Below are 26119 nucleotides of genomic sequence, written 5' to 3'. Positions count from 1 at the left end.
ACCACATGTATTAGTTTTCTATTGCTTCTTCACAAATTATCACAAATTTAGCAGCTTAAAGCGACACTCATTTATTCTCTCACAGTATCTGTAGGTTGGTAGTCCAGCATGGCCCAGCCAGGTTCTCTACTCAGAGTGTCATAAGACCAAGATCAAGGTGGTGACCAGCCGGCCTCTCATCTGGAGTCTCTGGGAAGGAATACACTGCAAACTCATTCAGGATGCTGATTCAGTTCTTGCAATTGTAGAACTGAGGTCTCTATTCCTTGCTTCCTGTCACCAAAGGTCTTCTCTCAGCTTCTAGAGGCCAAGAGTACTCCTTGGCACATGGCCCTCTCCATCTTCAAAGACAGGGAAAGCATGTTGAAACTCCTCATGCTTTGAATCTCTCAATTCTTTTTCTGCTACTGGCCTACCAGTCAGGGAAGTCACTACTCAGGCCAGGCCCACCCACATAATCTCCATATCTTAAGGTTAGCTGATTTAGGACTTTACTTCAATCTGCAAAAGTCCTTCACAGCAGTATCTAAACTAGCGTTCAGTTGACAAGGAGACAGAAATCTTGCTTTAGCTTCTTGGAATCAGGATAGCCTCTCACCCATGGAGAAGACTCAACCCCTTATAAATTACAGTTGCCAGTCTTGGTCTCTCAAAAAAATCATTTGTATTTCCTTCCCTTGAATTCAGTAAAATAAGTTAGCTCTTTCTGTTGATGAAGATGAGATGGCACTTTGAGAAGATGCTAATTACTTACAACCAAAAGAGATGTGGTTAAGACACGGGTGCTTGTCAGTGACACCCTTACTTCCAGTCATCCATGTCAAGGACATTTAGCATCTTCTGTGTTTAAAGCACCATCCTAAGCCAGCCCTAGGGTGGAAGAAGAGAACACAGTATCTCCACTTCTTGGGGAAAGCTATCACCCTTAAGATGCAGGGAGCCATCCTTGTGTTCTTGCAAGAATGGAAGATTAATTCAGATGATACCCACCTTCCCCTGCCTGCCCTCCACCCCTGGTCATAGTGCCCTTCCTGAATCTATGTTCTTAGGCTCTATTATTTCTGTGGACTCCACATTTGGAGTGACACTTGAGTCCACATTTGGCTGACACTTGATTCAACCATGTGACTTGCATTGGCCAATAGGATGCCAGCAGACTTGACATAAGCAGAGTCTTGAAAGAGTAGGAGCACATTTTGCTTCCTCTCTTGAAACCCTTCATGCACAATGAGTATAATCCCCAGACACCCAGGAGAATGAGAGGCCATGTGGGACAGAGCACAGCCCATCTAGCCCTGCCCATCCTTAACCTCCCAGGTCCTTGCTGACCCAACAAGTCAAGCCAACAAGATGCAGGAACAAGCCCCGCCCAGATCCACAGACTCACCCAATTATTTGGAGAGAGACGAAGACAAGTTGCCTAAAATTTATGGCCTTATTCATTTGAGAGACATCAACTGCTTCAAATACAGCCCAGCTCTCCCTCTGTTCAGATTTTAACAAATCTGCCAGATTTTTCTGGCATCAGCATCAGGCCTTTTAATTAAGTAAAAGAAAGAGAATTAAGACAGAAGCATGATTATGTGAGTTATTCTTATGCACCCATAGAGAAAGAAAAGCAGAGATTGCCAGCTGCAAACATCTGCAATAAAACAAGTCTTGGGACAAAAGCAACTTCTGCTGCTGCCTCCTTCCCCTCTTTCAAAAAAATACCAATTTTATAAAGGGCAGTAAATCAGTGATAAGTTACTAGCTATATAATATGTGCCTGTCCATCTCTTGAGATATTAAACCAAGGTCCCTTTTGGCTTACCTTCTGTTCCTGTCATGAAGTGTCCAATAAAAATCCTGTTCTCTGAGGGCATGTCAGGAAAGAGCAGGGCACAGACTTGCTAAACCCCCCCCCACCAGTCCAGGAGAGCCCTGGGCAAGCCATCCCTGTGGCCTGCCCCCAAGACTGAGCCATCAGAGTTCCTCTCTGATCTGTAGCCCCTGGCAATCACACAGAGCTCAAAGAAACCAGTGTAAAAGTAAGGGAGTGTCTGTAACACACTCAAGTCCCTCCAAGTCCAAGGTGGTCTAGGAAATTTCTGGGATAGACTTCACCTGGGTAGTGAGGGAGGATGGGCATGGGACCAGAAGTCAGGAAACCTGGAATCAAGTCTTCCTTTTATCATTTAATTGTGTGTCCTTGAACAAAATCCCCAACTTCCTGGACAGATACTCTGCATTATCTCCCATAAAATAAGGATAATGATGTCTGTTGGCTAACATCATAGAGTTTTTTACATTGGATAATGTATGGGGAAAGGGGCTTGAAATGGTAAACACTGCAGCTAGACACTCATTCTTTTTTGTTATTCCAGTTTTTTTGAGCTGTGACACACAGCACTGTATAAGGTGTATAGTACAATGATTTTACATATATGCATCATGATTTCATCACAATAAATTTAGTGAACATCTATCACCTCATATAGATATAAGGTTAAATAGAAAAAAGTGTTCTTACAATTAAAATTTCTAAGATTTACTTTCAACAACTTTCATGTATAACATACAGGTGTGTTAATTATGTTTAAACTGTACATTGCATTCCTAATACTTATTTATCTTATACCTGGAAGTTTGTACCGTTTAACTGCCTTCATCCACCTCCCTCTCCAGCAACCCACCCTGCCCTGGTAATCACAGATCTGACCTCTTTTTCTTAGTTTTTTTTTTGTTTGTGCTTTTTGAAGTATAATTGATCTTCAACACTATGTTAGTTCCTGTTATACAACACACTGATTTGATATTTCTATACATTTAAAAATGATCACCTCAATTGGTCTAGCCACAATATGGTACCGTACAAAGATATTATATGACTATTAAATGTATGGGCTTCCCTAGTGGCTCAGATGGTAAAGAATCTGCCTATAATGCAGGAGACCTGAATTTGAGCCCTGGGTTGGGAAGATCTCCTGTAGTAGGGATTGACTGTATTCCCCACACTGTACATTTCATACCTGTGACTTAATTTTTACCACTGAAGTGTTGTACCTCATAATCTTTCTCATTTATTTCTCTTCTCCTTCTATCCACCTACACTCTGGCAACCACATGTTTGCCCTCTGTATCTATAACTCTGCTTCTGTTTTCTTATGTTTATTCATTTGTTTTGATTTTTTGGTTACCCATATAAATGAAATCATACAATGTTTGTCTTTCTATGCTGACTTATTTCATTTAGCATGATACTCTCTAGATCCATCCATATAGTCATAAGTGGCAAGATTTCATTGTTTTTATGACTGAGTAGTATTCCATTTTGTGTGTGTGTGTGTGTGTGTGTGTGTGTACCACAGGTTCTTATCCATTCATCTATTAATAGATACTTAGATTGCATTCATATCTTGGCTATTATTAACAATGTTGCAATGAACATAGTGTGCATAAGTCTTTTCAAACTAGTGTTTTTCTTTTATTCATTAAACAGCAAGGAGTAAAATTTATGGATTATATTGCAGTGCTATTTTTAATTTTTGAAGAATATTAACACTGTTCTCCATTGTGGTTGCACCCATTTAAATTCCCATCAGTAGTGGACATGGGTTCCCTTTATTTCACATTCTTGCTAACACTTGTTATTTGTTGTCATTTTGATAATAGCCATTCTGACAGGTCTGGGTGATAATTCATTGTGGTTTTGAATTGTATTTACCTCATGATTAGTGATGGTGAGCATCTTTTTATGTGCCTGCTGGCCATTTGTATGTCTTCTTCAGAGAAATATCTATTCAGATCGTATGCCTATATTTAATTGGGTTATTTGATTTTTTTTTTTGGTGTTGAGTTATATGAGTTCTTTGTATATTTTAGATATTAACCACTTACCAGTTCAGTTCAGTTATGTCCGAGTATTTGCAACCCCATGGACTGAAGCACACCCAGCTTGCTTCCTTGTCCATCCCCAACTCCTGGAGCTTACTCAAACTCATGTCCATTGAGTTAATGATGCCATCCAACCATCTCATCCTCTGCTGTCCCCTTCTCCTCCCACCTTCAATCTTTCCCAGCATTAGGGTCTTTTCCAATGAGTCAGTTCTCCCCACAGGTGGCCAAAGAATTGGAGCTTCAGCATCAGTCCTTCCAATGAATATTCATGACTGATTTCCTTTAGAATTGACTGGTTGGATCTCCTAGCAGAGCAAGGGGCCCTCAAGAGTCTTCTCCAACACCACAGTTTAAAAGCATCAATTCTTCAGCCCTCAGCTTTCTTCATAGTCCAACTCTCACACCCATACCTGACTACTGGAAAAACTATAGCTTTGACTAGATGGATCTTTGTTGGCAAAGTAACGTCCATGCTTTTTAATATGCTGTCTAGGTTGGCCCTTCTTTTACTGCCAAGAAGCAAGCATCTTTTAATTCTATGGCTACAGTCACCATTTGCAGTGATTTTGGAACCCCCAAAAATAAAGTCTGTCACTGTTTCCATTGTTTCCCCATCTATTTACCATGAAGTGATGGGACTGGATGCCATGATCTTAGTTTTCTGAATGTTGAGCTTTAAGCCAACTTTTTCACTCTCCTCTTTCACTTTCATCAAGAGGCTCTTTAGTTCTTCTTCAGTTCTGCCATAAGGGTATTGTCATGTGCATATCTGAGGTTATTGATATTTCTAACAGAAATCTTGATTCCAGCTTGTGCTTCTTCCAGTCCAGCATTTCACATGATGTACTCTGCCTACAAATTAAATAAGCAGGGTGACAATATACAGACTTGATGTTCTCCTTTCCCAATTTGGAACCAGTCTGTTGTTCCAGTCCAGTTTTAGCTGTTGCTTCTTGACCTGCATAGAGATTTCTTAGGAGGCAGGTAAGGTGGCCTGATATTCCCATCTCTTGAAGAATTTTCCACAGTTTGTTGTGATCTACACAGTCAAAGGCTTTGGCATAGTCAATAAAGCAGAAGTAGATGTTTTCTGGAATTCTTTTGCTTTTTCTATGATCCAACGGATGTTGGAAATTTGATCTCTTGTTCCTCTGCCTTTTCTAAATCCAGTTTAAACATCTAGAAGTTCATGGTTCATGAATTGTTGAAGCCTGGCTTGGAGGATTTTGAGCATTATTTTGCTAGTGTGTGAGATGAGTGCAATTGTGCAGTAGTTTGAACATTCTTTGTCGTTGCCTTTCTTTGAGATTGGAATGAAAACCAACCTTTTCCAGTCCTGTGATCATTGCTGAGTTTTCTGAATTTGCTGGCATACTGAGTGCAGCACTCTCACAGCACTATCTTTTAGGATTTGAAATAGCTCAACTGAAATTCCATCACCTCCACTAGCTTTGTTCATAGTGATGCTTCTTAAGGACCACTTGACTTCGCATTCCAGGATGTCTGGCTCTAGGTCAGTGATTACAACATCATGGTTATCTAGGTCATGAGGATATTTTTTGTATAGTTCTTCTGTGTATTCTTGCCACTTCTTCTTAATATCTTTTGCTTCTGTTAGGTCCATACCATTTCTGTCTTTTATTGTGCCCATCTTTGCATGAAACGTTCCCTTGATATCTCTAATTTTCTTGAAGGGATCTCTAGTCTTTCCCATTCTGTTGTTTTCCTCTATTTCTTTGCATTGATTGCTGAGGAAGGCTTTCTTATCTCTCCTTGCTATTCTTTGGAACTCTGCATTCAAATGGGTATATCTTTCCTTTTCTCCCTCGCCTTTTGCTTCTCTTCTTTTCTTAGCTATTTGTAAGGCCTCCTCAGAAAACTATTTTGCCTTTTTGCATTTCTTTTCCTTGAGGATGATCTTGATCATTGCCTCCTGTACAATGTCATGAACCTCCGTCCATAGTTCATCAGGCACTCTGTCTATCAGATCTAGTCCCTTAAATCTATTTGTCACTTCCACTGTATAATTGAAAGGGATTTGATTTAGCTCATTCCTGAGTAGTTTAGTAGTTTCCCTACTTTCTTCAGTTTAAGTCTGAATTTGGCAATAAGGAGTTCATGATCTGAGCCACAGTCAGCTCCCAGTCTTGTTTTTGCTGACTGTATAGAGCTTCTCCACCTTTGGCTGCAAAGAATATAATCAATCTGATTTCAGTATTGACAATCTGGTGATGTCCATGTGTAGAGTCTTCTCTTGTGTTGTTGGGAGAGGGTGTTTGCTATGACCAGTGCGTTCTCTTGGCAGAACTCTATTAGTCTTTGCCCTGCTTCATTCTGTACTCCAAGGCCAAATTTGCCTGTTACTCCAGGTATTTCTTTCTTGACTTCCTACTTTTGCATTCCAGTCCCCTATAATGAAAAGGACATCTTTTGGGGGTGTTAGTTCTAGGACGTCTTGTAGGTCTTCATAGAACCATTCAACTTCAGCTTCTTCAGCATTACTGGTCAGGGCATAGACTTGCATTCCTGTGATATTGAATGGTTTGCCTTGGAAACGAACAGAGATTATTCTGTCCTTTTTGAGATTGCATCCAAATACTGCATTTCTGACTCTTGTTGACTATTATGGCTACTTGATTTCTTCTAAGGGATTCTTGCCCACAGTAGTAGATATAATGGCCATCTGAATTAAATTCACCCATTCAGTCCATTTTAGTTTTCTAATTCCTAAAATGTCAACTTTCACTCTTGCCATCTCCTGTTTGACCACTTCCAATTTGCCTTGATTCATGGATCTAACATTCCAGGTTCCTATGCAATATTTCTCTTTAAAGCATCGGACTTTACTTCTATCACCAGTCACATCCACAGCTAGGTGTTGTTTTTGCTTTGTCTCCGTCTCTTCATTCTTCCTGGAGTTATTCCTCCACTGATTTCCAGTAGCATATTGAGCACCTACCAACCTGGGGAGACCATCTTTCAGTGTTCTATCTTTTTGCCTTTTCATACTATTTGTGGGGTTCTCCAGGCAAGAACACTGAAGTGGTTTGCCATTCCCTTCTCCAGTTAATCACATTCTGTCAGAACTCTCCACCATGACCCCATGACATATTTAATTGGGTTATTTGATTTCTTTTTTTTTTTTGATGTTGAGTTATATGAGTTCTTTGTGTATTTTGGATATTAACCACTTATCAGCTATATCATTTGCAAATATCATCTCCCATTCAGTAGATGGCCTTGAGTTTTGTTGACAGTCCTTTGTTGTGCAAAAGCTTTTTACTTTGCTGTAGTCCCATTTAGTTTGTTTGTTTGTTTGTTTTTTCTGCTTTTGTTTTCCTTGCCTGAGGAGATAGATCCAAAATTATATCATTAAGACTAGAGTGAAAGATCTTACTGTGTATGTTTTATCCTAGAAGTTTTGTGGTTTCAGGTCTTACATTTATGTCTCTAACATAGTTTGGATTTATTTTTGTGCATGCTGTTAGAAAGTAGTCTATTGTGATTCTTTTGCCTGTAGCTGTCCAGTTTTCCGGTAGCATTTATTGAAGAGACTGTCTTTTTCTCCATTGTATATTCTTTCCTTTTGCTATAGATTAATTGGTTATAGAGCATGTGATCATTTCTGGGCTCTCTATTTGGTTCCATTGCTTAATGTCAGTTTCTGTGGTAGTGCCATACTATTTTGATGACTGTAGCTTTGTAGTATAGCTTTAAATCAGAAAGCATGATACTTCCAGCTTTGTTCTTCTTTATTAAGGATACACTGACTCTGTGGGATCTTTTGTTTTTCCATACAAATCTTAGAGTTATTTGTTCTCATTATGCAAAAAAAATATCATTGGTATTTTGATAGGGACTGAATTATATCTTATATATATTATATATTGGATAGTATGGTCATTTAAAAAAATGTTAGTTATTCTAGTTCATGAACATGGTATAACTTTCCATCTCTGTTATCTTCAGTTTTTTCATAAGTGTAGTTTATTTTCCATATACAAGTCTTTTACCGCCTTAATTATTCCTGGATATTTTATTCTTTTTGAGGCAATTGTAAATGGGATTTTCTTTATTCTGACAGTTCATTGTTAATGTATAGAAGTGCAATGGATTACTGTATATTAATATTGTATCCTACAAATTTACCAAATTCCTTAATAAGCTCTAGTAGTTTCTTGGTAGTGTGTTTAGGATTTTCTTTATAGCATCCTGTCATCTGCAAACTTCCAAATTTGGATTTCTTTATTTATTTATTTTTCTTGTTTGATTGCTGTGACTAGGACTTACAGTACTATGTTGAATAAATTAGTTAGAGTCATCTCTGTCTTATTCCTGATGTTAGAGGAAATGCTTTCAGCTTTTCACTGTTAAATATGATGTTACTTGTGTGCTTATCATATGTGACCTTTATTATGTTGAGGTATGTTCCCTCTATAATCACTTTCTAGATAGATTTTATCATATATGAATGTTGCTGACCTCTTAAGTTCAAAGACAGTTTTTAAAAACCCTGCATTTTTACCACCTTCCCATGTTTACTATTATTGACATATTTTATACCTTTTTGTTTTCTGTATCTCTTAACTATTTATAGCAGATATGGATAATTTTACTATTTGTCTTTTATTCTTCCCATTAACTTTACATATGGTTAATTTGATACCTTTATGTATATATGCCTTTATCAATGAGGTTTTTGCTTTCATAATTTTCATGTTTCTAGTGTGTCCCTCTCTTTTTTGCTTAGAGAAGGTCCTTTAGTGTTTCTTGTAAAGAAAGACTAAAGTTTTTGTGGTGCTGAACTCTTAGCTTTTGTTAGTCTGTAACACTGTTGATCTATCAAATCTGAATTAAGGCTTTGCCAGGTAGAGTGTTCTTGACTGTAGGTTTTCTGCTTTAATTACTTTAAATATGTACCACTCCCTCTGGTCTGCAGGGATTATGTTGAAAAGTGAGCTGATAGCCTATAGGAATTCATTTGTATGCAACTTGTTGCTTTTCCCTTGCTACTTCTAATATTTTCTCTTTATCTTTAATTTTTGTTAATTTAATTATAATGTGTCCTGGTATCTCTTTGGGTTGCTCCTGTTTGAGACTCTGTGATTTCTGGACCTAGATGTCTGTCTCCTTTCCCAGGTTAGGGAAGCTCTAACTGGAGGTGAGGAGAAGGCAATGGTACCCCACTCCAGTACTCTTGCCTGGAAAATCTCATGAATGGAGGAGCCTGGCAGGCTGCAGTCCATGGGGTCACGAAGAGTCGGACACAACTGAGCGACTTCACTTTCACTTTTCACTTTCATGCATTGGAGAAGGAAATGGCAACCCACTCCAGTGTTCTTGCCTGGAGAATCCCAGGAACTGGGAAGCCTGGTGGGCTGCTGTCTATGGGGTCGCACAGAGTCGGACACAACTGAAGCGACAGCAGAAGCAGCAGCAACTGGAGTTGGGTTCAAGAATGGCTGACTGAGGGATCCAAAGTATCTTGGAGCTGGTGTCAGTGTGCTGTTGGGGTTCTCAGGGCTATGGCTGGCTTACTGGTGGGCAAAGCCAGGACCACAGGGCCCTGATGTCAGCCCACTGGTAAGCAGGGACAGTCTTGGACACTCTGACTATAGAATCTGGGGTATCTCAAAGCTGGTGTTGGCCCACTGGTGAGTGGAGCTGGATCCTGGGTGGCTGGCTGAGGGGCCATGGTGTTTCTTCCCTGGTGTTGGCTTACTGGTGGGCAAGGCTAAAGCCCAGGGATCTCAGAGCTAGTGCTGGCCTGCTGGTGGGCAAGGTGAGTCCTGACATGGCAGACCGCAGGTCTGTAGTGGTCCTGGGGCTGGCATCTTTCCTATTGTGGGCAGGGCCAGGAAATTCAGAGGATCCTAGGGCTGGTTCCCACCCACTGGTGGGTGATGCTGGGTCCTGGGTTAGTGCTTACTTACTGGTGAGTGGAGCCAGGTCTTGGGATCTCTCATGCAGCGCTTTAGGGATCCCTAGTGCCAACACACTGGTGTTCAGGGACAGATCTTGGACCCTCTGATAGACACAGCTGGGTCCCAAGATGGCTTATGGGTTCTTAGGGTAGCTAACCTGCTGGTGGATGGGGCTGTGTCTCTGCCTGTCTACTTGCTTGACCTGAGGCATCCCCGTACTGGTGCAGTGAGGCTAGTGATGGTGCTAGGTCCCAAGGATAATAAGCTCGAGAGAGGATTCCAAATTGATGTTTTCCAGTACCAGTGTCCTCATAGTAGACCAAGCTCCCAAAAATGACTACTGCCAGCATCTGTGTCCCCAGGGTAAGCTCTAGTTGCCTCTTACCTCTCTGAGATTCTCTCCAAGATCAGCAGGCAGGTCCCACCCAGGTTCCTTCCAAATTGTGGCTTCTCAGGGCATATGAGAGTAGTCTTTTCAGCCCTCTGGCTGTCTCACAAGTAAGCCCCACTGGCTTTCAAAGCTAAATGTGCTGGGGTCTTATCTTTCTAGTGCATGACCCCTGGACTAGGGAGCCCACTGTGGGGCTCTGACTCCTCCTCCATGAGGAGAACATCTGTGATTGCAATTATCATCCCATTTGAGTGTCACTCACCTGGAGCATGGGTCCTGACTGTACATCTCCACCCCTCCTGGCCATCTTGTTGCAGTTACTTCTTGACAGCTTTTGTTGTAGAAGGCCTTTTCCCCTAGTCTTCTGGCTTTTCTCATCAACAGTTGCTCTGTAAATAGTTGTAATTTTGGTGTATCTATGGGAAGAGGTAAGCTCTGGGTCTTAACCAACTTAGCCATGCCCTTCGACACTCATTCTTGTCAAGTAATGTGAGACCATGGGTGCTAAGGTCAGACTAGCTGGATTAAAGATCCTGCCTCTTAGTCACTGCTTGATCTTGAGTGATCTACTTAACTCAACTTTCCTCATCTGTAAGATGGGGTTAATAAAAATTCTTGTAAGTTTTGAGGATTAAAGACACTATCAGAAAAACTCCATGGAATATAGTAGCACAAAATTAATATTATTGCATTATTCTTATTGTTGTTATTTTAAGTATTATTAATCTCTACTTGGTATCTGTAGCATTTCTATCTGTGCTTTATTGAAGAGATTACTAAAAGTAAAATAGACAAACATTTGAACTCATATTTCTGGTTCTCAGCTTCTGAATCCTACAGCCTAGAAAACTAATTAACTTACCTGCTCAGTGATGGTGCCAACAAGATTAAGTGACATAATCTAGGTAAAGTGTCTGGAAGATAGCACTTATTCAATTTTAGTTATCTTCCCCACCCCAGCCCCTTTTTCTTTATTGTGGTAAAAAATACATGACATAGAATTTACTATCTTAACTATTTCATGTGTACAGTTCAGTGGTATTAAGTGTATCCTCACTGTTTTGAAACAGATTTACAGAACTTTTTCATTTGACATATTTGAAACTCTATACATGCTAAATAATTTCTCTTTCTGCCATTCTCCCAACCCCTAGCAACCACCATTCTATTTTCTACTCCTCAATTTTCTGCTATAGATACCACCACATATAAATAGAATCGCACAGTATTTGTCCTTTTGTTACTGGCTTATTTCACTTAATACAATGTCCTCAAGGGCTATCCATATTATAGCATGTGATAGGATTCCCTTCCTTTTTAAAGGCTAAATAATATTCCATTGTATGTATATTTACCACATTTTGTTTATCCATTTATCCACACTTAGGCTGCTTTTGCCTCTTGGCTATTGTGAGTTGTACTGTTATAAATGTGGGTGTACAGTGTCTTTTATCTCTTGTACTGATGCAAGTAATCAAATTACAGGCATGTATACTTTGTTTTCGTTTTTGCCTTTTCCTAGTTCAGGCAAATTATATTTGAATAACAATAGTCTACAAGTGTTATCTTTTTCTTAAGTTAATATCTTAATGTAGACTTCAAAATTAACAAAATCAAAGGTATAAAAAGAGAAAGAAAAATACTCATTCTGCATTTATCTGTTAACTCGGAGTCATATATAGCTCTTGCTATGTGCCTGCCTGGAGAATCCCCCTGTACAGAGGAGCCTGGCAGGCTACAGTCCATGGGGTTGCAAAGAGTCGGACAGGACTGAGTGACTAAGCACATGTGCTTTTTATTGAGGAAAAAACATAAACAGACTTTCTGTAAATGAGATATACTCCAGTTTACATTATTACTAGAGATGAATAACTGTCAACAACCATCTTATCAGAAGTACAGTCCAATTCTGACTTCTTGTTTAGTATCTGTTTTTACTCCCCCTTAAAGCAGTGTCTAGCACAGAGCAGGCGCTTATCAAATACTCTTAACAAACCTTGAGTGAATGAAGTTTTCATAAGGAAGCAAATCACTTGAACAGGAAACTATAAAATCTCAGTGTGGCAAAGAGAAATGTTTTATATTGGAAAATTAGAAAGAGGAAAGCATTACTTTCTCAAAGAAAAAGAGCAGAGTCCTGGAGGACTAGTTCAGCAGTGCCTTCCTCTATCAAAGATGATAAGATAATTTTTAAAAATATTTCTTGAGTTAAGCACTTTTTCATCAAAGAGCTAAATGTGCATGAGGGATTTTTTTTTTAATTCATGTGACTTTACAGAGTCAGTACATATTCTATAAACTACTGTTGTTGTTTAGTTTCTAGGTCATGTATGACTCTTTGCAACCCTGTGGACTGTATCCTGCCAGTCTCCTCTGTCCATGGGATTTCTCAGGCAGGAATACTATAGTGGATTGCTATTTCCTTCTCCAGGGGGATCTTCCTGAGCCAGGGTTTGAACCCACATCTCCTGCGTTGGCAAGTGGCTTCTTTAACCACTGGGCCACCAGGGAAGCCATTCTATAAGTCATTCTACCAAACTTTAATACTTTAAAGTACAAGATTCTTTATTTTCTACCATGGCTTCTTGTCTGAAAGACTCTGCAGCAATAATCAGTTTATCTCCACATTAACGAATACCCTACCTGATTGACATCATAGACTAGAAACACAAACTCCTTTTGAAAATTAAATTCTACAAATAGTAGCAGCTAGATCAGTTGAACATGCATTCTAAGGCATATTATCTTACTAATGTACCTTGGGCATGTCAAGGGTAAAAGGTAGAAGAGAACAGCAAAATCAGATTGCAGAAGAGAATATGTATCATTGTTTTCCCTGCCCTGTCTATTCTCTGGTTCTTGAATTCAAGGGTTGGGGCTTTAGAAAATGGGCAGAGGGTGGAGGAAACCTTCTCTGGATGTTGATATGAAAATATCATAATTGAATTGTAATTATAGTACATTGCCACAGAGTGAATACAGACACAGTCCAGATCTATTTCTCATCATAGATCTGGTCATTGTGTTGAGTAAATGGCTAGATTACCTCTAAAGCCTTTCACCTCACTGTAATGTAAATCTACAGTTAAGAAATTTGTCCAAGATGACCATAGCTGGTAAGTGACATCACTAAAGTTCAAGTTCATGTTGCCTGATCCCAAATGCAAGAAGTTTAGATTTAAAATAGGTAAATGGTTGAAAGGATACATACATGCATATACTACTGAGATTTTTTTTTTTTGATAGCTGCAATTTATTTTTTTTTAATAAATTTATTTATTTTAGTTGGGGGCTAATTACTTTACAATATTGTAGTAGTTTTTGCCATACATTGACACAAAAAATGGGGGGGGGGGGCAAATTCCTGATGACAGTTTAGCAAATATACTATCCTACCTTTTAAGAAGTCTGACTCCTCTTCCCCAATTATTTTTCTTTTTAAAAATGACTGTCCAGTTGCCAATGTGACAAACTTAAACATTCTGTGCTCTTTCATTAGCCATCCACAGGTTGCCTGTCCTGTGACTGGACCATCACACACTCTTGCCCTCTTTGTACCAAGGCCATCAACATGGTATGCAGCAAGGCATCCAGTACGCAGCCTGACAACATCATCTGATGCTTCTGGGGAGGGGTAAAAAAGAAGCCAACCAGTCACCAACCCTCTAGAAAGGCATTTGCTAACTGCCCACTAGCAATTGTTGAGTGATAACACATACAGTTCTCCACATGTTTATGCAGAGTCTCAGATTTATCTGACAGTTTTACACCCTCAGGCATGATACACAGTAATTAAAATTAAAAATGTTTTGACAGCCTAAACAAATGGCTATATAAATTAGAAAGCTGTAAAAAGTCATGGTAGCCAAAAATAAAGACATATAGATAAATCATAAAATTATAAACAAGGAGAATGTTTTAATACAGGCATGTTTATCCCAAGACACTTAAAAATACAGGCTAACTTTTGCCTGAAGGAAGATGGTGGTGAAAAGGAATCATGGAAACTAGCAAAACCATTCTTTCCTGCTTAGCAAATCTTTTCTCTACCATTCTCTGGTAACTAAAGAAAGGAAGAAATTTGTTGAGGCTTTCTAGCTTCCTCTAAATCTATAATCAGTCGTAGAATCTCTAAATTTTAAAAGCACCTAGATCAGTTGCCTAGAATCTTTACTATTAACCTTCCCAAATGTGTAGAATGATGTGGGCTATATAAAACCTGGCTCAGTTTCACATTTCTCAAATGCGTGGCATAAAACGTGTGTTTATGAAATGAGCCAAATATATGATCTGCATGTGAATATAATTCCTTTCAACTAGATGTGCATTAATGTTAAAGTGTCTTTCACTTAAATCTATCAGGTTGATGTCAGAAGAAATCATCATATCATCTGGCCTCAATATTTTTCCATTTCTCCCAACTAAGCCTGCTCACCACTTCCCTAATACATTTAAGTACTAGACAGTTTCAAAAGAAGGAACAAAAAAGTAATTGGAAGTAATCAATGGGATTTTCTGTACCTAGAAGGGCTAGATTACCTGAAACCAACCATATCATGTGGATAGTCTTTGTGATACATTTTCAAAGCAGTCCTTTATTAGGCAGAGTTCCTGAAGATTTATTGCCACTTCGTATTACGTCTCATGTATCCATGTATTAGGAAATGAGAACTGAGGAAACACCAAAAGCCTTTGTGGCAGTCATTCTAGACATTCTTGCTTTGTCCTGAACTCTTCCTTTCAGTCCTTTGCCCTCTTAGCTCTATTTCTTATTTTTATCCCACCACTACCTCTCTTGACTTGCTATTGCTGTTTGGTCTCCCCAGTTTAATGTTCTTTACTCACTCCCCAAAAACAAAGGATTTGGTTCAGATCTGCTTTGCTAGATCACCCCACTGAGGATCGCCCCAGAGACATACAATCTAATTTTCTTGGTCTAAGCCCCTGTTCCATACTGATCCCTGCATAGTCTTGCCCCATCTTCAGACGGGGCAAAGAGAATTTTACCCTGATTTTGAAATATAAATACATGATCTTAAAATAACCATGTTTACACTAATCCATGATTGAGAATCTTTACATTTTAGGGTTTCTCAGATGTTTCTGATAAATGAATTTGGTAATTGAGGCAGTTTGTTTTGTTTTAGCAGCAAAGCTGTTTCATCCAGTGAACTCTTTAAAAATGACAATAATTACAACCAGAGAAAACACCTAATATATAAAAAGACAATTCCTGCTAAAATAAGAACAATATAAGATGAATTAAATCATTTGCTGTTAGAGCAAAGCCTGAGCCAAGGGCAGCAAAATTAGGTGCTTGAAGTGAAGTGAAAGTCACTCAGTCGTGTCCGACTCTTTGAGAGCTCATAGACTATACAGTCCATGGAATTCTCCAGGCCAGAATACTGGAGTGGGTAGCTGTTCCCTTCTCCAAGGGAATATTCCCAAGCCAGGGATCGAATCCAGGTCTCCTGCCTTGCAGGCTGATTCTTTACTGTCTGAACCACCAGGGAAGCCCTTACTTAAGTGGATGGAACAGATCAAGTCTAAGGCAACAGTCATAAGGAGAGGGCTGTGTGTTACAACATCTTTTTGTTTTTAAAGACAGTAACAAACTGAGACATTAAAAAAAAAAAAAAAATACCCAATGTAAATGTTAACAATTGAATTTCAAAAACCAGTGTCTATCCTTCCTCCACAAAACAAAACCATCTCAGTAGGCCACAAATGACCCCACAGCCCTCAGTTTGCAACCTGTAATTTAAGCTTTTGTATTAGTTAGCTATTGCTATGAAACAAATTACCCAAGAATTTAGCAACTTAAAACAGCAAACTTTGATCTCACACAGTTTCTAAAAGTCACAAATCCATAGCTGGCTTACCTTGATGGTTCTAGCTCAAAGTCTTTCACAGGTTGCAGTCAAGCTATTAGTTGGAACTAGTCACCTCAGGGCTCGACTAGGGTTTACCCACTCACCTGACTGCTGGCTGGAGGCCTCCATTATTCTGCATATGGGCCTCTCCATTGGCCACCTGAGCATCCTCACAACATGATCACTGATTTCCCCTAGAGAGAGTAAGCTAAGACAGAAAGCAAGATAGAAGCCATAATACCCTTCATGACCTAGTCTCAGGTTATCTGTCAACGACTCTGCCTAATTCTGTTGGTTACACAGACCAGCCCTGGTATGATGTGAAATTGCAGACTGACTACTATAGCTTTAGAAACATCAAAATGGGTCACATAATGGCTGCTCAAATTTTTATTCAGGTTTATACCATAAATCTGGCTCCCTTTTTCTAGCTCCTTATCTTCATCGTTTATTCCTCTTTTCCATCCTCTCTCATCACTAACTTGGCTCAGGAAAACCCTGCTTTTCTGTTCAATATTCTTTTCAGGCTAAGATTTATCAACTAGTTCCTGCACTTCTGTTCATCTAGTCACAATGAAGTGAACTTCCTTTGTATTTAACTATTGGCTCCAACTGGCAATTTGTAGTACCATATGCCAGGGGTCTGGGAGGCAGAGAGTAGAAATTAGAATTAGGAGTTTGCAGGTACTGTGACTCAGACTCCAACATAGTGTTCAGAAAGCATTTGTAGAGAATAGACTGTGTGCCAGAGTCTGTGCTGCTACTGAGGGATTTATAGATAATCCTGATACATCAGAGAAATCATGAATCAGAGGTCTAGGTGGTTAAACAGAGAGTTGGGGAACCAGCCAAGAAGTATAGTAATGGATAGGAAATCATCAAAAGGGTTTTGGAAATGCCTGGCAATCTGTGTACAGAGTGGCAGAGAAACAGGAATGCAAACATTGGAAAGAGTTGAGACATAGTACAATTACTAAAGTATATGTCCCAATTGCTCATCATTTTCCTTATCCAGGAGTTGATGTGAAGATGTGGGAGTCCCTGGATCCAAGTGTGAAGAGAGATAAGATAGCAGCTGTCTGATGGAAAGACCATTGTGACTAGAGTTGAGTTTAGATGATGGTGAACAATTGTCAGTGATTTTGTTTTGGTCCCCTCATCTGTAAAATAGAAATAATAGTAATGTGTAAAATACTACTCTCTAATATAAAATCAAATAAATGCAAGTATATAAGTGAACAAATATATAGAGAGAATTATAAAGTGTCACAGGTTTGTTTTGAAAACTAGTTTAATTCATTCCGTATATGCGAGGCACTTGGAGCAGTCCCTGGTACACAGTAGGCACTGTGTAAGTGAGAGTTACCATCATTCACTAATCAGAGCCTCATTTCCCAAATCCAGGGGGAGAATATTTACAAACCTACGTAGCTTAGATCAAGTGTCTACTGAAGATAATTGATAAGAAAACAATGGGACAGTGTACTGAGAGGAAAGAAAGATGAAGTCAGGCAGAATACTGGATAATGCCAGCAACTAGGAGACAGAATAAGAAAAATGTATATTTATTTAATTTTAATTGGGAAAGAAACCCTCTTAAATGCATTAGACATCTCTTTAGTGTCTTAAATAAAATGTTCTCGATATGGCATATTTTTTTCTTGATTTTACTGTTATCATGTTTACTGTTTTTTATACTAGAATATGACATCACAATACTTTCTGGAGTTTTTATTATATGAAGTGTTGTATCTTGTACTAAATGATCTCAGACTTCTAAATTTTTAAGGTTCTTAGGTTTACTATTATGTTCAAGAGTCAGTAAAACTATACTGCTAATGGCTTTTACCTGTTAGTGCTATCAGAATCCCAAATTCAAGTAGACTCTCCTTTTTCTCCAACTTGCTGCTTCTCTTTGTTCCCCAGTCATCAATGACTGAGATTATTAGGATTATGTGCAAAATATAAGACAAATTCTAACTAAGAACCTGAGAAGTCTTCCTATGGATAAAATACATCTGGTCTTTTTTGTATCTATTTAGATTAGGAATATTTCTTGCCTCTAGATGACTATAACACTCAGGATTTCAAACTGAAAGAGAGGCTTACACGATAGTAGAAATTGTGGTAGGAATTGCTGGGGGAGTACAAATCAAAAATATTTCCTTGGAGAAAATCTAGAAGTGTAAGAATCACAAGGAAGCTGCCAACAGTGATTCCCAACTGCTTGCAACACTGACCTGTAATTCTTTTTATTTTATTTAATTTATTTATTTATTTATTTATTAAATTTATTTATTTTAGTTGTGGGCTAATTACTTTACAAAATTGTAGTGGTTTTTGCCATACATTGACATGAATCAGCCATGGGTTTACATGTGTTCCCCATCCTGAACCCTCCCCATCCCAACTTCAGGAAGCCTACAGAAGCCAATTCTAGTGATTTTAGCTGTCTACAGAGTGATTCAAGAGTGATTCTCAGAAGACTCACTGGAATTCGTGAGAAGCCCCACAGATTCTTGATTTCTAGAGAATCCCTAGAAGAGAAAGGAAGCCACTGCAGATCATCTCAATTATCTACCTATAGCTGCTGCCACAATTATGATTTCTTCTCTCCTATTTTCAAGTCTTCTAAGATAGTATCCTAAAACCATGCAATGAAAAGGATTCTGTAAAATGCAGATCCAGACTTCTTCCCTGCAAATGTGGAAATAATGAGGTGTAATGCCTAGTTTACAATAGAGAGTTTGACACTGTCCATCCCTTTATCAGCTTAGGAGTTATGCACAACTCTCTACCCATATTTGAAATTTCAAATAACAACATTGTGCTTATGGTTAGCATATATTAATATACCTGTACCTTTAATAACCAAAGATATACTCACTTTATCCCCCCAAATGGAAAACAGAAATTTTATGTTTATAAATTTTCTACTACTTTTGAGTAATTCCATTCTTTTCTCAATGAGTCCTCTTTTGATATTCTATAACTTAAAAAGAAAACATTATTAATTAATATATAAAATATATATATAAAAAAGCTAAGAACAAACTATGTATGTCTACTACAGTCTTCATTTCTGAAACTGGTCATGAGACTATGTTGGTTATTTGTTTCTTCCATGGTTTAGTCTGTATTCCCTTTACTTTAGCTAAAATCACAGCTGTTCTGACCCATACCTTCACTTCTAGGGCCATTATTGGTCTCCCAGTAACTTTTACTCTGTACATGTAAATTCCAAGAGTTTCACAAGAGAATATCCTACTTATGGACATAATCCTTCATGTCTCACCATGTAACATTATGAAACCACCCTCATTTCTCTAGCAAAATTGAGTACCATTATGTGTCTTTGCCTGAAGCATTAGGCATTATGACATTATAGCTAGCAGCAAAAGAAACTCCAAAGTGCCAGCTAATAGCTTCAGCTTCCAGTTAACTGCATTCACTACTGTGTTCCCAGTGGAAACACTCCTCTCTTGGGAATTAATATCTTTAAAGACTCCAAAGTCACAAAAGCAAGAAGCAAAAAATTTGGAATCGGCTATTAAGGGATAATAGAGAAAGAAGTCCATTTTACACCTTCATTCCCCAAATTGTATGTTCTAGCTATAGGAAAAATAGCCCAGAAAATATATGGCACCATATTGTTTTTTTCCAGATCTATAATTGCTAACACCATAACTGAGTCTTGAGTAGGCTGTTCCACTATTCTATCAGGGAAGTCTCTTTGGGGTTATAAGAGAGATAAGATCAATGAATATTGTGATTGTGAATCTATTCTTTTGTTGTAAAATGAGTTTCTTTGTTAGAAGCAATGTTGAGTATGATGCCTTGATGGTGAAGAAGATAACTCAGTGTATCCACAAAAGATACTGTGGGGTAGAATCACTGCAGATTACAGGGAGAATGGGCAAATGGAATTAAGTATCAATTCCAGTGAGTAAAAATTTCATACTTCATGATGGAATGTCCCAATGTGATTACTTGCCACCAAAGGATTGAACAGTGTTCCCAGGAAATGATGCTATTTTCAGCATTCAATATTGTCTCTATTCTTGGTGTGTTGGGCACTCAACGGTGATTGTTATCTGTGCTGTTAAATCCATACTTTTAACATATCCTTCCTGCAAAGTCTGCTTTGTTCATAAACCCATGACTAGAGAAAGAGGCTGAATGATATATACCCCACAGATCTTCTTGTCCACTTGATTAATAAGAGACTGCTTTTCAGGGAAACCTTTGTGTGATAATTCACCTGGATAAAAATATTCTCATAGCTAGCACCCATTCTGAGAGTGTTGTTGTGATTCAGGCGCTCAGTAGTGTCCAACTCTTTGCGACCCAATGGACTGCAGCATGCTAGTCTTCACTATCTCCTGGAGTCAGCCCAAACTCATATCCATTGAGTCAATGATGCCATCCAACTGTCTCATTCTCTGTTGCCCTCTTCTCCTGCCTTCAATCTTCCCCAGCATCAGGATCTTTTCCAATGAGTTTGTTCTTCACACCAGGTGGCCACACTATTGGAGCTTCAACATCAGTTGTTCTAATGAGTATTCAGGGTTGATTTCCTTTAGGATTGACTGATTTGATCTCCTTGCTGTCCAACAGACTCTCAAGAGTCTTCTCCAACACCACAATTCATAAGCCTGAATTCTTTGGCGCTCAGCCTTCTTAATGGTCCAGCTCTCACATCCATACATGACTACTAGAAAACCATCAGTTCAGTTCAGTTGCTCAGCCAAATCAGACTCTTTGTGACCCCATGGACTGGAACACACCAGGCTTCCCTGTCCATCACCAACTCCCGGAGCTTGCACAAACTCATGTCCATCAAGTCAGTGATGCCATCCAACCACCTCATCCTCTATCATCCCCTTCTCTTCCTGCCTTCAATCTTACCCAGCATCAGGATCTTTTGCAATGAGTCAGTTCTTCTCATCAGATGACCAAAGTCTTGAAGCTTCAGCTACAGCATCATTCCTTCCAAAGAATATTCAGGACTGATTTCTTTTAGGATATACGAGTTTGAGCTCCTTGTAGTCCAAGGGACTCTCAAGAGTCTTCTCCAACACCACAGTTAAAAAGCATCAGTTCTTCACTGCTCAGCTTTCTTTATGGTCCAACTCTCATATCCATACATTCAGTTCAGTTCAATTGCTCAGTTGTGTCTGACTCTTTGTGACTCCATGAACCGCAGCACGCCAGGCCTCCCTGTCCATCACCAACTTCCGGAGTCCACCCAAACCTATGTCCATTGAGTCGGTGATGGCATCCAACAATCTCATCCTCTGTCGTCCCCTTCTTCAGTTCAGTTCAGTTCAGTCACTCAGTCGTGTCCGACTCTTTGCAACCCCATGAATTGCAGCACGCCAGGCCTCTCTGTCCATCACCAACTCCCGGAGTCTACCCAAACCCATGTCCATCAAGTCAGTGATGCCATCCAACCATCTCATCCTCTGTCGTCCCCTTCTCCTCCTGCCCCCAATCCTACCCAGCATTAGGGTCTTTTCCAATGAGTCAACTCTTCGCATGAGGTGGCCAAAGTATTGGAGTTACAGCTTCAACATCAGTCCTTCCAATGAACACCCAGGATTGATCTCTTTTAGGATGGATTGATTGGATCTCCTTGCAGTCCAAGGGACTCTCAAGAGTCTTCTCCAACACCACAGTTCAAAAGCATCAACTCTGCGGTGCTCAGCTTTCTTCATTGTCCAACTCTCACATCCATACATGACCACTGGAAAAACCATAGCCTTGACTAGACGGACTTTTGTTGGCAAAGTAACATCTCTGCTTTTAAATATACTATCTAGGTTGGCCATACCTTCCTTCCAAGGAGTAAGCGTCTTTTGATCTCCTTTAGGATGGACTGGTTGGATCACCTTGCAGTCTAAGGGACTCTCAAGAGTCTTCTCCAACACCACAGTTCAAAAGCATCAATTCTTCTGTGCTCAGCTTTCTTTGTAGTCCAACTCTCACATCCATACCACTGGAAAAACCATAGCCTTGACTAAATGGACCTTTGTTGGCAAAGTAATGTCTCTGCTTTTTAATATGCTATCTAGGTTGGTCATAACTTTCCTTTCAAGGAGTGTCTGTTAATTTCATGCCTGCAATCACCATCAGCAGTGATTTTGGAGCCCCAAAAAATAAAGTCAGCCACTGTTTCCACTGTTTCCCCATCTATTTCCCATGAAGTGATGGGACCGGATGCCATGATCTTAGTTTTCTGAACGTTGAGCTTTAAGCCAACTTGTTCACTCTCCTCTTTCACTTTCATCAAGAGGCTCTTTAGTTCTTCTTCACTTTTTGCCATAAGAGTGGTGTCATCTGCATATCTGAGGTTATTGATATTTCTCCCAGCAATCTTGATTCCAGCTTGTGCTTCCTCCAGCCCAGCATTTCTCATGATGTACTCTGCATATAAGTTACATAAGTAGGGTGACAATATACAGCCTTGACGTACTCCTTTTCCTATTTGGAACCAGTCTGTTGTTCCATGTCCGCTTCTAACTGTTGCTTCCTGTCCTGCAGACAGATTTCTCAAGAGGCAGGTCAGGTGGTCTGGTCTTTCAGGATTTTCATCTCTTTCAGAATTTTCCACAGTTTATTGTGATCTACACAGTCAGAGGCTTTGGCATAGTCAATAAAGCAGAGGTAGATGTTTTTCTGGAATTTTCTTGCTTTTTCGATGATCCATCGGATATTGGCAATTTGATCTCTGGTTCCTCTGCCTTTTCTAAAACCAGCTTGAACATCTGGAAGTTCACCGTTCACGTATTGCTGGAGCCTGGCTTGGAGAATTTTAAGCATTACTTTACTAGCGTGTGAGATGAGTGCAATTGTGCAGTAGTTTGAGCATTCTTTGGCATTGCCTTTCTTTGGGATTGGAATGAAAACTGACCTTTTCCAGTCCTGTGGCCACTGCTGAGTTTTCCAAATTGGTTGGCTTATTGAGTGTAGCACTTTCACAATATCATCTTTCAGGATTCAAAATAGCTCAACTGGAATTCCATCACCTCCACTAGCTTTGTTCATAGTGATGCTTCCTAAGCCCCACTTGACTTCACATTCCAGGATGTCTGGCTCTAGATGAGTGATCACACCATCATGAATATCTAGGTCGTGAAGATCTTTTTTGTACAGGTCTTCTGTGTATTCTTGCCACCTCTTCTTAATATCTTTTGCTTCTGTTAGGTCCCCAAAATTTCTGTCCTTTATTGAGCCCATCTTTGCCTGAAATGTTCCCTTGGTATCTCTAATTTTCTTGAAGAGATCTGTAGTCTTTCCCATTCTATTGTTTTCCTCTATTTCTTTGCATTGATTGCTGAGGAAGTCTTTATTATCTCTCCTTGCTATTCTTTGGAATTCTGCATTCAGATGGGTATATCTTTCCTTTTCTCCTTTGCTTTTCACTTCCCTTTTTTTCACAGCTATTTGTAAGGCCTCCTCAGACAGCCATTTTGCTTTTTTGCATTTCTTTTTCTTAGGATTTGAAATAGCTCAACTGGAATTCCATCACCTCCACCTGCTTTGTTCATCGTGATGCTTCCTAAAACCCACTTGACTTCACATTCCAGGATGTCTGGTTCTAGATGAGTGATCACACCATTGTGGTTATCTGGTCTTTTTTTTTTTTTTTCAATTCTGTGTATTCTTGCCACCTGTTCTTAGTATCTTCTGTTTCTATTAGGTCCATACCATTTCTGTTCTTTGCTGTGTCCTTCATTGTGAAATGTTTCCTTGATATCTCTAATTTTCCTGATGAGATCTCTAGTCTTTCTCATTCTATTATCTCCCTCTATTTCTTTGCATTATTCACTTAAGGAGAGGTTTTTGTTTTGTTTTTTTTTTTGTCTCTCCTTGCCATTCTTTGGAACTCTGGATTCAAATGGGTATATCATCCTTTTGTCCTTTGCCTTTTGCTTCTCTTCTTTTCTTAGCTACTTGTAAGGCCTGAGACAACCACTTTGCCTTGTTGCATTTCCTTTCCTTGGGGATGGTTTTGATCCTTGCCTCCTGTACAATGTCGTGAACTTCCATCCATCATTCTTCAGGTGCTCTGTCTATCAGATCTAATCCCTTGAATCAATTTGTCACTTCTTCTGTATGTTCATAAGGGATTTGATTTAGATCATACCTGAATGGCCTAATGGTTTTCCCTACTTGAGATAGTTCCAGCCATAGACTTTTTCCTCTGTCTTCCTTATCAGACACTCCTCAAATTTACATCCTTTCACCATCTGGCTGAACCATTAACTGTTGCCCACAAATTGACATAAACCTTACCTCTGCCTATGTATCTTTCCAGGTAAAGGTAACAAGTAGATGTGTCACTGAAAGTTCTGCTGGGAGTATTCCCTTCCCAAATGTCTTTCAGAATCATTTCAGAGCATCCTTATAAAGCTGCAGCAGTCCAATTTGGAGTTATGATAGCATTCCTTTTGAAATTTTTAGGCCTTTACAGTAGTCCTATACTAGTGGCATTAACTTTCCATGGATTTGAGCAAGAAGTGGCTGTGTTCGATCATTGTTACCATAAGAGTCAGCTGCTCATGAATTTACTCAGTCCTTAATGACCCACCTGAGTCTAGTCTCATATATTGACCTTCCATTTGGTGATGAAGTGCTCTCATGCATGCCTGAATTTTATATATCTTGATGGCACACACAACACCTATTCATGAGCCAAGTAGCATGGTCACTTGGTCTTCTGTAGTCAGTTGTTTAGTCTCCAGTATGATCCAGTAACAAACAGGTACTGTGTTTTCAAGATGAGAATTTTTTGTTGCAAAACAGGGCATATCTTTCTTTCCAAATTTTAGAGTTATATATACTCTGTGATTCTCTTAGTAGGTTTGCCAGAGGCACTGTATCAAAACCATATAAATTACAGATAATTAGGTTACAGTTTTATCTAGTGAGTCATATGGTTGAAATGGGAAATCAGCTTGCACTGCATCCTGGACCTGCTGCAAAATCTCTTCTTGCTTTGGGCTCCCATCACAACTGGCACCACTGGTAAACTAGATAAATACTCAATGAATGGGTACAATAACACATTCCTATGTTGTCTATCTAACTTCCAAAATGCAACCATCTTCACCAGACATTGCGACCCTATATTAGTAATAGAAGATACAAGATACATCAACTTGTTTTTCTTTTTAAATAGAATGTCTCATTATTTCCTAGATCACTGGACTCCTAAAAATTGCACTGGGGTAGCAGGCCCCTGAATTTCCCTCAGGTTTATTCCTACCTTCTAACATGCATATATTTCATAAATTCACCTTGAGTACTTGCTACTTCCATGTCCACTCAGCATTGTCATCAACCTAGTGGACCATATGATACTCTGTGAGGTAGTGGAGTGACCAAGTTCATTTTAGACAGCATGAGTTCTTTTCAAACTCCTGATGTGCTCCAGATCATCTGGAGATAGTGTTAAAATTTTGATTCAGTAAATCTGGAGTGGGAACTGCATTCTTAACAATCTTCCAGGTGATGGTAATGACACATTGAGTAAAAAGAGACTGATTTCAACAAGACAATCAGAAAGATGACATGTTGTTGAGTTGCTAAGTCATGTCTAGCTCTTTGCAACCCCATGACCTGCAGCACACCAGGCTTCCCTGTCCTTCCCTATCTCCCTGATTTTGCTCAAACTCATGTCCATTGAGTCAGTGATGGCATCCAACCGTCTCATCCTCTGTTGTCCACTTCTCCTCTTGCCCTCAATCTTTCCCAGCATCAAGGTCTTTTCAAATGAGTTGAGTCTTTGCACTAGGTGGCCAAAGTGTCAGGGCTTTAGCACCTAGGATTGCCTGGTTTGATCTTCTTGCTGTCCAAGGGACTCTCAAGAGTCTTCTCCAACACCACAGTTTGAAAGCATCAATTCTTTGGTGCTCAACCTTCTTTAATCAGAAAGTCAACATACCCCTGAAGAAAGTCACTGATGGTATGATGCTCTCTTTTCCAAGTGAAAGCAAACTGTTTCTGGTGATCCTGTTGATTGACAGAAAAAAGAAGATGCCAAGTCT

Source organism: Giraffa tippelskirchi, chromosome 1 (genome assembly GCF_054371585.1).
Source record: "Giraffa tippelskirchi isolate mGirTip1 chromosome 1, T2T-mGirTip1v1.2.pri, whole genome shotgun sequence".
NCBI classification, from domain to species: Eukaryota; Metazoa; Chordata; class Mammalia; order Artiodactyla; family Giraffidae; genus Giraffa; species Giraffa tippelskirchi.
Note: the sequence above shows the minus strand (reverse complement) of the source record.